This window comes from Pleurodeles waltl, chromosome 6 (assembly GCF_031143425.1).
Source record: "Pleurodeles waltl isolate 20211129_DDA chromosome 6, aPleWal1.hap1.20221129, whole genome shotgun sequence".
In the NCBI taxonomy this organism is placed as follows: Eukaryota; Metazoa; Chordata; class Amphibia; order Caudata; family Salamandridae; genus Pleurodeles; species Pleurodeles waltl.
In genome coordinates, this window is record NC_090445.1 from 1,495,253,517 (window position 1) to 1,495,266,327 (window position 12,811).

Here is a 12,811-nt window from a genome sequence, read left to right on the forward strand (position 1 = left end):
GGATGGATCTGCATCCCACAAGACCCAGGAAGCAGAGTCCATTGACACTGAGGGCCCTAGTGGGATGGAGGGCGAGGGGAGCACCACGGCGGAGACTGAAGGGGACAGTTCTGACACAAATACCTCCTCCGATGGCAGCTCCCTGGTGGTGGAGGACACTTCTGTGACAATCCCAGCTACAGGTACCACCGCCACTCCTGTACCCGCACTGACCTCCCAGAATCCCCTCATCGAGGTGCCCGTGCCCATTCACCCAGTAGGGTGGGCATCTCTCTGATGGCATCCATTCTCCCTGTTTCTATCCTTCCCCCTCCAACTTCCACTTCCCAGTTCCATTCTCCTCAACCCCAACCCATCCCAAGCACAAAGGCAGATGAGCATGCAAACAAGGCAACACACAAGAGTGGTTCAAGCGAACACAAGTACCACACTTCATCCCACAGGCACTCACACAAACACCATCCGGATGAAGACATACCAACATCCACTATTTCCACTGTCTCCCCCTCCTCCTCTCTTTCACCTCCCACCCAGTTCTGTACACACTCACACCTGCATGCACTACATCAAATCCACTACCAGCATCACCACCATACCAAGCAGAACACACACCTCACTGGCAGACACTTCCACAAAAGCCATGCATATGTCCCATATGTCCTCTCCCAATGTGTCTGTCCCCCATTCTAAGGCATACAAACGCAAGCACCCAATACCCATCCACCTCACAACAGCATCCAGCCCATGCACCTGTGCCCAAAATCAGCAGACAGACACCTCCAATAACCACTCCCTCTTCCTCCACTCTGAAAACTTCTCCCTCTTCCTGCCCTAGTGTCCCTAAAAACTATTCCTATCCACCATTGACCTCTTCCCTACCCCTTCCCCCCCTGTCTTGCACATCTGGCCAGGGTGGGAAAAACCCAGCCAAGCACCTCAGCTGCACAGTCCACAGTCCCAGTCATCACCACATCCACTTGTGATGGAAAAGTATCCAGGGCAAATGTCCTGAGGGTGAAGGAGCCTGCCCAAGCTGCTACCAAGAAGGGAAATTAGCCTGCCCAAGCTGCTGCCAAGAAGGGAAAGGAGCCTGCCCAAGCTGCTGCCAAGAAGGGAAATGAGCATGCCCAATCTGCTGCCAAGAAGGGAAAGGAGCCTTCACCAGCAGGCAGGAAGGGCAAGGGGCCGGGGCAGGAACTGTGATGGAGCCCCCACCAGCAACCATGGTTGTGCAGCCATTCGAGGTTCCAGGGGGTGGGCAGGAGTCTCCCCCCCAGCAGCAGCACCACCACCTCCACCACCAGTGAGCAGCCGTCCGAAGTTGCAGGGGATGGGCAGGGGTCTCTCCCCCAGCAGCACCACCACCTCTAGTGAGAAGCCGTCCGAGGTTGCAGGGGATGGGCAGGAGCCTCCCCCACTAGCAGCACCACCACCACTAAGCAGCCGTCACCATCGGCGGACGGTATCTAATCCTGCCTCTATGGGCTGCTGTGCATCCTGCCTCCTTCAAATCCAGTGGGTATGACATCCAACTGAGAGACTGTGGCCTTGCACGCTCCAGGATCAAGAGCACAGGACACAATGCCCCCTCCAGAACCAGTGGGTAAGACACCCACCTACCCCATCCTCCTCAGGATCAAGAGCACAGGGCATGATGCCCCCGCCAGAACCAGTGTGGGAGACACCTACTCTAGAGACTGTGGCCTTGCACTCCCCAGGACCAAGCACAGGGCAAGTTTCCCCCTCCAGAGCAAGTGGGCAAGTCACCCACTCGAGAGACTGCGGCCTTGCACTCCCCAGGACCAAGCACAGGGCATGTTGCTCCCTCCCAAGCAAGTGGGCAAGTCACCCACTTGAGAGACTGTGGCCTTCCACTCCCCAAGATCAACCACAGGGCATGATGCCCCTCCAGAACCAGTGGTGTTGTTCCATCTCCCGGCTGGGGTGCCCCCCCACACCCGTCCCCCTAAGGTGCCTGCCTATTTACCAACAGATGCCCCTGCAGTGTTCTCTCCATGTTTGTCCGTGAACTTTAGACTGTGGCCATGTGGACTTCGTAGATTGTGGACTGAGCTGTGTCCCTTTTTGTGTACATATGTATATATCTCTTGTCTTGCCTCACTTATTTATCCTGATGTGTTTCTCTCATCACATTCACTTTCTCAAAATCATTTTGTGCTTGCATTATTCATCTGAGGTACGGGGAACAAATGTTTTTGTGATGCAGCTGATTGTGTATGGTGTTGGGGGCTGATAGGCAGCTGAACTCACTGTCGTCGTCTTCACCGGCGTTGATGTTCGTGGTGGAGCAGCATGTAGAAAATCATAGGGAAAACATGCAGCTCGGGCTCCTTGGTGGAGTGGTTCTTCCCTGTGTCTCCAGTGGTGAGTCTTTTGACTTCTGTGCAGTGTTACCGCCAGGCTTTTGATGTCGTTGGTACCGCCACGGAAAAGGTGGAGGTTTAGCATGTCATAATATAACATTGACTTTCGCCTGGCTGTAGGCGGCTACCGCCATGCTCCAGAAATGAAGGTTAATGGTTAGACCAATGTTATTAGTTATTGATTGTTATTGGTATCAGTCTTGTGCACTTAAACAGAAGATTTCATGCATTTACTCACACCAGTTTCTCTGTGGTACATTACCTTACTAGGAATTACAGGTGATTATTAGTGGAGGGGGACAGGATGTATGTAACTTCATACAGATGGTTGGTGGGGTTATTAGATGAGACAGATGATGTTTTTGTTATTGTTGGGTTGCAGGGGTATGACTTTCAAAGAAGGAGATGTGTTGCTAAAAATAAGCTGTAAACAATAATTAGAGGCAAGAATCAGAAGCTTTACTCAAAGGTCAGTGTTTCATGCAGGATTTTATAAATATAGAGGTTGCTTTTTGATGTAATATGCAATTTGGGAGTGCAAAACCATGGAAAAAATGGTATTGTGTGCATGTGAAATAGTGGCATATTAAGAACTTTTGACAGGCATTATAATCAGGCTACTGTTAGACTATTACTCTATCAAGGTCAGATGATTAAGTAAGAAGTTGCAGTCTGGAGTAATTGCTGGATACATATGCAAAAGCTTTAAACTGTGGTCAAGGAAAGCAGTAATCTGAATATCATACCAATGTAGAAAAATAAATGGGTAACAAAAGCAAACACTTAAATACTAAAATGGATGTCTTTTGAAGTTCATTTTCATATTTGTTTCACAACATAAATTACAAAAGCACAGTGGATGCATCTGTTTTGGCATGGTATGGCACATGTTGGAAGGCGAGGAAAGCTTTACCAGATAGCAGAAGTGTATTGCCTGCATTTTTGTGGTTAAAAGATGGTGATTCAGACGTTGCGGTGAGGCAAATGGTGACTGGGCTTTGTAATGAAGTCTTTGTTAGTTAAGTGCAATTGATTACATTTCCTGAAACCCTGCCCTCCAGTAGGAGGTAGGGGTGAGGGTTTGCACTGTAGATTCTGCTGTGACATCATTGTGCTTTTTGCCTCATTTGTGTGTGCTCCATGCTGGTGATTCCTCTGACATGGGGGCATTACTCCACCAAGGGCTGTATCTGGAGTACAGCCTAGAAAGGACACTTGCCAAACCAGTTCTGCACAGTGAGACCCTGAATGCACTTCCAACATGATTCAATTTAAAATTCTGTATAAATAAACCTGCAAGTATAACAGATCCAAGCACAGTGAAACTGAGAAAACAGGGCTGATTTCAGAGGCCCCCTGCGTTTTTACTTCCATATTTACACTTTTTGATGGTGTTTTCCTGACTCTGATAGTGTCCTGGGTACTGCTAAGCAGTCCAAGGGCCTGTGCCCTGTGTAAAATAAGTATATGAATTAGGCTAATCATAATTGGCTATGTCAACCTACCTATAAGTCCCTAGTATATGGTAGGGCATGTAGGGTTAGGGACCCGAGCATAGGTAGTGCACCCATAAGTACACTGCTGAGGTACCCAGGGTCATTTTACAGGCAGGCCTTGCTGGCTCATTTTAAATTAAACTTAAATGCAAATTCGACTTTGGAATTAAAAGTACTTCCAAAGTCTTAAACTACCTTACTTTTACATGTAAGTCACCACTAAGGTGTGCCCTATGTGCCCCTATAGTTGGGTGCCATGTAACTATAAGCAGGGACCTAATAAAAAGAGTTTTATAAGCCCTGGTGAGGTAAAAAAGCCACATTGGTTTTTCACTCACTGTAGTGAACGGCCTCCATAGGCTAAAATGGGGAGACTTTATTTTAATTAATAATGTCCCCTTGAGTGTCATATACCTTGAGTTTGGTATCCAATTAATAGTTACAATAAATCCCACAATTTATAATTGTGGGATTTAAGATAACTAGTTCAAAGAAAGAGTTTTAAAAATCTTCTGAAAGTTTCTAACTTCAGCTCTATAGTGCCCTTCTCTGATTGGCCAGCTTCTGGCAGCCTTGCCAGGCTGCCTTTCTGAGGTGTGAAGTGGCCTGTACTGAATACAAAGTATCTGGGGGAGGAGATCTGCCTCAGCAGATGGTGAAGCTGGGTGGGGAAGAGTGGCAAAGCTGGTGTTCAAAGGCAGGGAAGGGCATTTGGAGCAGCTCAGCACCCCTCTCACACCCTGCATCCCCAGACAACTATGTGCCCTCTTGAATAGAATATGAGGGGGCAGGGGAGGGGTGTGTTTAAGATATTCAGCCACACCAGTGGATGGGCGCAGCCATATCTGACCTCCAAAAATCACCATGTGGATTTTTGAAGAATGTTGCTCACTAGGATTGCTTTTTTGCCACACTTTCCAGAAAGTGGCCATCAAAGGGGGAAGGAGCCTGTCTGTGATTAGATACCCATGACCCCCCTGCTTTCCACCCATGAGCAAGGATAAATATAGCAGAGCTACACTCACACCTTAGATCCCTACAAGGAGCAAGACAAAGAAGAAGAAGGACTGACCTGCTGGACTCCTGACCTGCACCTGGAAAGCCTGCACCAGCTGTACACTTGGGCTTCACCACTAAAAGGACTTTGCCTGCCTTCTAGTGCTTCACAAAGGGAATCCCTGTTTGCTACAGGTACAAAGGAGCTGCCCAGAGTCCCCTACATCAAGTCGTGCAAGCAGAGCCCAGTAGACCTGTGTCCAGTGGCCATTTGAGGATTCTGACCGGGTGCAAGGAGTAACTCGGAGCTTATGGAACCTTGGATCAAATTGCGGATACTTCAAGGACCCGAAAAATACCTCTGAAAGAAGATCTGGAAGTTTGGAGATGTTTGGGGCAACTCCATAGGTTGAAGAGGTGCATTGTGGGAATTGTAGTCCCAAACCCTAAGAGGCAAACCAGAGTCTCTGAACCCTTGGTTGGTGCTGTAGACTACTTTCCTGAATCAAGAAACACTTCTGAAAGTAAGTGTAACTGTGTTACCTTGCGGGTGGTCTGAACTCTGGACTTTGTCCCTTTCTAGTGTTTCCTTTTTTTAACCCTTTGAGCGCCAATTGCTTCTATGTGCCAGAAAACATTAGTTCTTTAAAAATTCATATAGCTGATTCCCCTTGTCCGATTTAAATCATTTTGGTGTCATTTTCAAGATAAAGGTATAATCTATTTTATAAATTGGTTTGGAATATTTAATGTGTTTTTTGTTTCACTTATTTACTGTTTTGTGATTTTTAAATGCTTTATCCACTTGTCTCCTAAGTTAAGCCTTGAAGCTCATTGCCAAGCTACCAAGGGTTGAGCTGGGTTTAATTTATTGATACCTAACTGGACCTAAGTGGAGGTTAGTGTCCTGTTGCTAAGTGTAGGCACTGACCTGCCCTTGCCAATAATTCACTTGCCAACAGAAACACATGCCCCACACAGGCAAGACAACAAAGATGCCTTTTTCATGTAAACATAAAGGTCATGTTCTGCATCAATAGATTATGATCCTCAGAGACAAAAGCAAAATAAATGCACATCCACATTAACATCCCTCTCAGAATATTTTTGTACACTTCTTTTAGAGGTTTATTTCATTTTAGGATGATGCATAAAGATCTAACTTGTACTTGCACGTTATCAGCACAGTAATATTAATTGATTGATGCAAGAAATGGATAATGAACAGCGCAAAGGTGAGTCAAAGGTCTGCTAAAAAGTCATGTTGAAAGAAATTACTTATTTTTCGACCTGTGGTGTATCAATATAACAATAGTAAAGTAAGTGTCATGGACCTTTTTATACATGGGTTTATTTAAGGCATAAAATGTTATTATGATGACCAAGGACAGCTATTTTGAGCCCAAGCCTCTCTGCTAAATGTTCACTTCGACAGTGCAGATGGTGCAGTTGATTTCACTAAGTGGTGTCACTATTTGAAATTTATTGAGAAGAGCAGCATTGATCTCTACTTCTCATTCTGGCAAGGCAGAGAACCTCTGCTGCTGCCAGGCAGGAAAATAAGTCTTCTTTAGAGAAAGAGTGAGAAAAGGGAGATGAAGAAGAAGGGAGAGACAAGAAAGGGACCGAGAGAGAGTAAGCGGGAAAGAGTATCTATCTACCTACCTACCTATGTATATATTCACTGACAAAGCCCAAAATTACAGGGATGTTATAGTTAGGTTCTGAATTTACTCATTCAAAACCAAAGAAATTTAGTAGTTAAATCTAGAGTTCTTTCAAGTAACTAAAGCTCGCGCCCTAAGGTACCAATAACGTGTACCCCCTCCATGCATAGTTTTTGCATCAAAAATGTTACTGCAAATATTACATTGATATTATTAATGATGTTATCAAAGATGTCCTGAGTGCCGTAATTTGTGGGGTAATTGGCATGCATGGCGAGGGCATGAGTTATAGTTACCTTAGGGCACGAGGAATAGTTACATGAGATTTTCTTTAGGTGAGGGGGGGCTACGTGCCCCCCCGGGCTTATATTGGCCCCGGGTAACTCGTCCCCAAAGGCCTGGCCTAATTATCTTTATTCTTTTGCAGAGGGGTATAGTGGCCCACCTTCCCAGGGTCAATATTGGGATCAATGTTGGGGACCACGATGGAGACTAAAAGCCCCCGTGGTCCCAGCTATCTCCCTTTAATATTTTTGGAAAATTTAGTGAAGATTGTCAAGCAGTGTCAAAGATATAAGCAAAAAAATAAATGTAACCTAGGTCCTAACTATAACTACCTACTGGCAACTGCCTGAGCATAGATATATATATATATATATATATATATATATATATATATACTGGAAAATAAAACCAAAGGTTCCAGTAACGTCATAGTTAGTTTCGGAATTTACTCATACAAAATAATAGAACTTCAGCAGTTATAGCGTTCTTTCAAGTAACAATAACATGTGCCGTAAGGTAACTGTAACTCATGCCCTTGATATGCAGTTTTCTTATCAATAATTTTATTGCAACCATTGCAATGATTTCAAAGATGCCCTACAAGATCTCATCAATGACATATTATGTGGAGTAGCTAGCTATGCATGGCAAAGGCATGAGTTATAGTTACACGCCGTGCCGCAAAATGATATTAAACCTATAATTAGCCCCTAAAACACACCTATATCACACCCAGGGCATCAGGGTACCTTCACCCTGACCCCTTATGCTACTTTCAATTTGACTTTCCTCCACCGGGGGCCGTTTCCCACGAAATAAAATGGTGGTAAAAACTTTCTAGTCAGATTGTGGTCAGCCAATTGCAAAGCTTCTTTTCGCACACATATTCGTGAAAATTCAAACATTTTGCAAAATATTGGCAGCCAGAGATATACAAGTTTAATTGCCCTTCAATATCTCTTAAACTACTGAACGGATTTACACCAAATAACAAAAAGCACAATCTGCACACCAGCAGCTACCTTTCTGCTAAATGTGTGTAATTCCATCTAGTGATTCAGGCTGTCTACGTGTTGACAGGTCCTATGGGAATTAAAATTGGAAATGCAACGGTTTTTTAACCCCTTTTTTCTTGGTCTCAGCTTGACAGATCACCAACAACAAGAATCACTGGGCCTCTTTTTTCTGAACATTTTGTGAAGATTTGCCTCAAAGATATAGGCAAGTCAAAAAAAGCTTTTTCAATGGAAACCTGGTCCTAACTATAAAACTACCTACTGGGGACAGCCAGTAGACATATACAGTCAGTTCAGCTGTTCTGCTGTGTTGAAAGTTTTGGATGATTCTTAAAGCAGCGGCCTAGAAAAGGAGGGAGTCCCAAAATGCTTTTTCCCATGCGATTTCCCATAGGGATGTTGAACACAACTACAAAACTACAGCCTGAACCACTGTACAGAATTACACCAAATTTGGCAGAAAGGTAGCTCTTGGTTGCTCTTGAGTGTGAGGCAGGGTGCTCCCTTTCTGGTTTTCCTATTTAAGAAGACTCCCTTGAGCCAATGAGCTGATGAGCTCTGGTTGAGCACCTACATGCCAGTGAGTGGTACATAAACCTGAGAGGACTCTTGGCAGCATTTCCAGCAAAACCACAGACACAGCTGCTCTCTGCTGATGAAGAGTTGAACCCAGAAACACGTGTCCAGAGATTTACAGCACTTGCTGTGCCTACTAAGGTTAAAAACTACAGTTTACTTTAGGGATACAAAAATGAACTTTGACTGCATTTACCATGATGTATTGGGGTTGGCTGCATGCTGGAGTGCAAGGCAGGGTGATCCCTTTTGGTTTTCACAAATACTTTAGTGGTATACAACTTCTTTCTGCCCTTTTCCAGGATGATGGTCAGTTTACCAAAGGGTCTGCTCAGCACGGAATTGTGTTCTCAAGGCAGGGGAATTTGAGCACATCTCCACCAAACAAAGAAGCACTTGCAACATATAATAAACAGGAAGTACCCTTGTTTGGTTGACATTCAACTCTTTATTGCCTTGTCATCTTCTCTACATGAGGATTGATGTTATTGCAGGGCATGGGGCTGGGGAGGGTTTGGCTGCCAGGTCTGGCTGCAGCCTAAGCCCTGTAGCTAACCCCCGCTGATTTAAAAAACATAGAAATTCTCTGAAAAAACTAAAGGTTACAGGGACAGCACTGGCATTTAAACCTCACACCACACAAAGCCTTCAGAAGTTGGATGCCTATTTCGGATTGGCCACAGGGACTGAATGTAGAGCCCTGCGGCCAACCCCCGCTACGTGCAGCTGAAGACCATGTGTGGTGTTTATTATATGCCTATGGCCAACCACCCATAGAATTAAAAAACAAAGGTTTCAGCGATGTTGTAGTTAGAAATTAGCATTTAAAAAACCTTAGATATTCAGTAAAAAAAAACACTGGTTAGAGGTACATTATAGTTTGGTTCTGAAGTTGCATGTACAAAATCAGAGCCATCTCCATTACATAAAGAGTTTAATGTGTTGTAAATAAGGTAAGCAGTGGCTGCTCCTCCATTCCCTCGCTTGCAGCGGTGGCTGCAAACCTTTTACTGAAAAATGATAATAAGCTATGTTTATTATGGTTTTTCAGTAAAAGGGTCGGGCCACAGGGTGACCATTAGTTAGCTTGAGTGTACAGCACTCCCCCTCACTACGCATGTATGTTTGGCTGGCCGCCTCAGGCCAGCCAAACATGCATGCGCACTGGGCTCTCTCCAACCGAGCAACACAGTTGCTGGACCGTAGAGAGCATTCACAGGCTCCCAGTCTGCCTGGGAGCACCCTGGGTGGGCACTCCCAGCCAATCCCAATGCTGCTTTGATCAGCATCAGGATTGGCGTAGGGCAGGGTGGGAGCCTGTGCCTGTTTGCAGCCAGCAATGCAGCAGAAGAGCGAAGCGGTGTGCAGGGGAAAACACACGTTTCTTTCTTTTTTTTAATGAATTTATGTTTTATTTCCTTTCCCCCACGCACCGCCCACCCTTTCTGCACTTAGTGAGCTGCCACTGAAGGTAAGATATAGACAAATGGTGATACGGTGCATGGCATTGCTAAGACAGAGATAGTCAAAAGATCTATGAAGATATATGAAGAAGACATCACTACATTAATAAATTAGAAAAGTGAAATAATCAAGGATAAAATGTTATTATACTAGTTAGAACATTTACTGCTTCAGAGGTAGTGTATAGTATGTAGCGAAAGGGATTGGAAACCAGTTGCTTTAAACAGGGAAAATAGAAAGAAAATTGAAAACATGATAATGAGGTTAACATATGGAGTTTGTTTTGGGCCATATTTGAATATAAAAGACGTTCCCCGTACTGCCAAGTCACAACAACAAACTTAGGGTTCAGCTTTATGGAAAGTGGCGCTGAACCGAGATGCATTCTCAAAGATGAGCTGTGGATCGACAAGAGTTGTTTTATAAGCATATTTGAAATTAAGGTGTAGTAAAAGTATTTTATTTCTGAAAGTCACTCATGCAAATAAAAGAGGAGACAACACTGAAATAAGTCACAGCATTGTATTTCCTACAAGGCATCACTTATCCGAGGAGAACCTTCAATGACACATTCTGAGTTGCAGTTATGATGGTCCATACATTGGACATTCTGGGTAATGAAGGAGTAAAGACATTGGTGGTAGTTCATTTTCAGTGGTCAAAGCTTCCCCATTCCATAAAGAACTGTACTTTATGTGTATCCTCTTTGTCCAGGCCAAGAGTTCTACCATATCAGCAGAATTATCACAAACCCTTCCTCCTCCACAACAGCCTTGTGCCAGAGCTGCGTTATTATTTCCATAGATTTAATTGTGGAACTTCCTGATTGATATAGGAATAAGACGTTCTTAGTAGTGTTGGATTATTTCACCAAGCTGGGATATTCCATATCGGACAAAATGTTCTGTACAGCATTAGAACTATCAAACATATTACTGGATACCATTTTAGGGATCATGGGCTCCCTGTTAATATCATCACTGACTGCAGCTCTCAGTTAATGGGTAATTTTTTGACTGACTCAGAAATTGCTACTGAACATTTTAAGTCTGTTAGTTAACATCTTTAAACTGATTGATAGGGAACAAGATTCATTGAACAGTACTTAAAATGTTTTCAATAAACAATGGGACGGAATGGAACAAGTGGATTATTTTGGCTGAATTTTCCTTCAATACTTTTTACATAGTTCTATTGACTCTTTGGCTTTATGGACTTCTTTTAGGGTCCATTGTTGTAAGTTACCAGTTATTGTTTGTCTTTTCCAGGTACCTTCCATATCTCATTCACAACCGCACATATAAGCCACCAAACACCCATTAAAAGCATCTTTTGGTGAACAAGAAAGCCTCCAGGAAGTCAGCAGATACCCACGGACATCAGACTCCTCAGTATAAAAAGAAGAAGGTTTGCCTTTTCACTCTTTGTCAGTACCAGACACAAACTCAAAGTTTGCCACTAAATTAATTGTCCCATTCACATTCTAGAATTAACAGGAAAAGAAATAGTATTTTTCAAAATACTTGGCAAGTGTCAAATAATTCAGGTAATACACTTCTATTTTGTGAAACCTGATGGCTGTTCCAGGAAAAGATAGAATCCTCTCTTGATTCGAGGTTGCAAAATAACCTGATTGTTAAAAATGGGGTGTTTGGTAGGCAGTCAGGTAAACTTGTCCAAGCAAGGATACTCAGTCTAGTCAGGGTAAAGGAGAATCACCCTCAGTTAACCCCAGCTCATCTCCATGGTAGCATGGCATGTGTAGGCAGGCTTAACTTCAGAAGCAATGTGTAAAGTATGTGTACAACACACACAGTAATACAGTGAAACACCACAAAATGGACACCACGCCATTTTCGAAAAATGGTAATGTTTATCTAAATCAAAAAAGACCAGAACAATAAAAATAAAACATCCATAAGTTATAATATGAATTTTCAGAAGAATAAGGGGGTCATTACAACATTGGCGGTAAAAGCCGCTTACTGCCGTGCAGAAGACCACCAACACACCGCCGCGGCAGCAGAAATCCTCCACAGCTGTTATGACCCACAGCACGGTACCCGCCAAAATTCAGACACCCACACAAGTCCGCCACACTAAAGGTCAGTGATAAACTGGTGAAAACAAAAACCTCCACCATCACGCCAACAGAAATACGCCCACACTATCACAACCCACAAATCCACGCGGTGGTCTTTCAATCGCGGTATTCCATTAGCGGTACACACCGCCGCGCTCAAAATACACACACTCTTACAAAACACAGCCACATTGGACAAATCGAAATACACACACCTGATACACATACACACACCACTCCCACACACCAAATACAAAATAAAACACCCACCCACAAACCCCTATGACAACAATTACTGAGAGAAGGCCAGAAAGAGACACCACCATCAACAATACTAGAAGCCACAGGCACACAACAACATCACCCACATAACTTCTATGCATCTCACACTACACACCACTACGTATCAGCACACTTATCACCCCACACACCACCCTACATATCACCCACACCACCACATGGCACGGCAAAGACACCCCAGGTTCTCGGAGGAGGAGCTCAGGGTCATGGTGGAGGAAATCGTCCGGGTAGAGCCACAGCTATTCGGAGCACAGGTGCAGCACACCTCCATTGCAAGGATGATGGAGCTATTGCAAAGAATAGTGGACAGGGTCAACACAGTGGGGCATCACCCAAGAAATCGGAGGACATCAGGAAGAGGTGGAACGACCTATGGGCGAAGGTGCGTTCCGTGGTCTCAAGACACCACCTTGCGGTTCAGCGGTCTGGCGGCGGACCCCCACCTCCTCCCCCACAACGAACAACGTGGGAGGAGCAGGTCTTGGCGATTCTGCATCCTGAGGGCCTCGCAGGAGTAGGTGGAGGAATGGACTCTGGTAAGTTA